The 2063-nt window shown below is 34.0% G+C and overlaps 1 non-coding gene across 1 annotated transcript; it reads left to right on the forward strand.

Annotated features, from left to right (window-relative positions):
* The first annotated feature begins 1528 nt into the window (after positions 1-1528).
* On the forward strand, positions 1529-1635 carry LOC144300697 (U6 spliceosomal RNA). Its single transcript, XR_013367501.1, has one exon. It is a non-coding gene; the product is annotated as a U6 spliceosomal RNA (small nuclear RNA).
* Positions 1636-2063: the final 428 nt, after the last annotated feature.

The raw sequence follows: 2063 nt of genomic DNA on the forward strand, positions 1-2063 counted from the left end.
AAATATTCTTAAAGTAAGGGGCATCTGGCTGGTTCAGTCAGTAGAGCATGAGACTCTTGATCTCTGGGTCATGAGTTCAAGCCCCACATTGGGCATAGAGATTACTTTTAAAATATATCTATTGTTAAGATAATAGAAAAGATTTTTTTGCCACATGCAGAGCAAATTACTAAATCATGAATAAATAAGAGACATTAATACCAACCTTACAGAAATAAAAATGATCATAAGAGAACATAGTAACAATAGTATACCAACAAATTAGGTAATCTAGATGAAATGGATAAACAGCTAGAAAGACACAAACTACCAAAATGGATATGAAAAGAATAGAAAATTTGAAAAGATGTCCAATGAGTAAAGAGATTGAATTAATAATTTTAAAAACTTCTCAATAAATAAATATATATAGAAAAAATTAAAACTTCCACAAAGAAAAGCCCAGGGTCAGATGACTTCATTGGTGAATTCACCAAAGATTTAAAGAAGAATTAACCTCAATTCTTCATAAACTCTCCCCCAAAAAAACAGAGGAGGAGGAAACACTTTCGAATCACTCCATTTGCCCAATATTAAACTAATACTAAACCAGATCAAGACATCAAAAGAAAACATCAGGCAAATAATTATATATGCAAAAATAGTCAAGAAGATACTAATCGGGATCCCTGGGTGGTGCAGCGGTTTGGCGCCTGCCTTTGGCCCAGGGCGCGATCCTGGGGACCCGGGATCGAGTCCCACGTCGGGCTCCCGGTGCATGGAGCCTGCTTCTCCCTCTGCCTGTGTCTCTGCCTCTCTCTCTCTCACTGTGTGCCTATCATAAATAAATAAAAATTAAAAAAAAAAATCTCTAAAAAAAAAAAAAAAGAAGATACTAATCCATTCATGGATTAGAAGTTTTAATATTGCCAAGTTGGAGATATTTACCAGAGTGATCTACAAATTTAATGCAATTGCTATCAAAATCCAAGCTTCTTTTGAAGAAATTGACAAGCCAACTTTCAAATGCATATGGATATAGAAGGGACTCCGAAAAGCCAAAAGAATCTTACAAAAGAACAAAGTTGGAATTTCTGGACTTCAAACCTTACTATAAAACTATAGTAATTAAGACTGTGGTATTAGCACAAATTTACACGTGTAGCTTAATGGAATAGAATTCAGAAGACAGAAATAAACCTTCACATATACAGTCAATTGATTTTCAATGAAAATGTCAAGACAATTCAATGAGGAAAAAATATTCTCCTCAATTAATGGTGCTCAGACAACTGATATCCACATGCAAAAGATTAAAGGTGGACTCCTACCTCACGCATATTTTGAGTCAATATACAAATGTTAGCTCAAAATAAATCAAACACATAAATGTAAAAACCAAACCTATAAAACTCATAGAAGAAAGCCTAGGAGTAAATCTTCATGATCTTGGTTAGGAAATCACTAGATATGACACCAAAACAAAACAAAAAGATAGTTTGGACTTTAGCAAAATTAAAAACTTCTGTACATGAAAGTATACTCTCAAGTGCTCGCTTCAGCAGCACATATACTAAAATTGGAACGATACAGAGAAGATTAGCATGGCCCCTGCGCAAGGATGACATGCAAATTCATGAAAGTATACTCTCAAAAATGTGAAAAGAAAACCCACAGAGTGAGTGAAAACATTTGTAAATCATATATCTAAGGATTTGCACTTCAGTATATAAAGAACTATTACAAGTCAATAACAAAAAGACAACCCAATTAAAAAATAGATAAAGGACATGAATAGATATTTTTTTCAAAGAAGACAGGTGGCAAATAAGCCAATGAAGGTGATGATTAACATCACGATATTAGGGAAATGCACAATGCACATCAAAACCACAATAAGAGATTATGTCACACTCACTAGAAAGGCTACAATAAAAAAAAACAGACAATAACAGTCTTGGCAAGAATGTGGAAAATTGGAACCCTAATACATGGCTGGTGGGAATGTAAAATGGTACAGCTAGTGTAGACAAAAGCTTGGCAGTTCTTCAAAAATTTAAACAGAATTAACAGATGACCCTTCA

This window comes from Canis aureus, chromosome 28 (assembly GCF_053574225.1).
Source record: "Canis aureus isolate CA01 chromosome 28, VMU_Caureus_v.1.0, whole genome shotgun sequence".
In the NCBI taxonomy this organism is placed as follows: domain Eukaryota; kingdom Metazoa; phylum Chordata; class Mammalia; order Carnivora; family Canidae; genus Canis; species Canis aureus.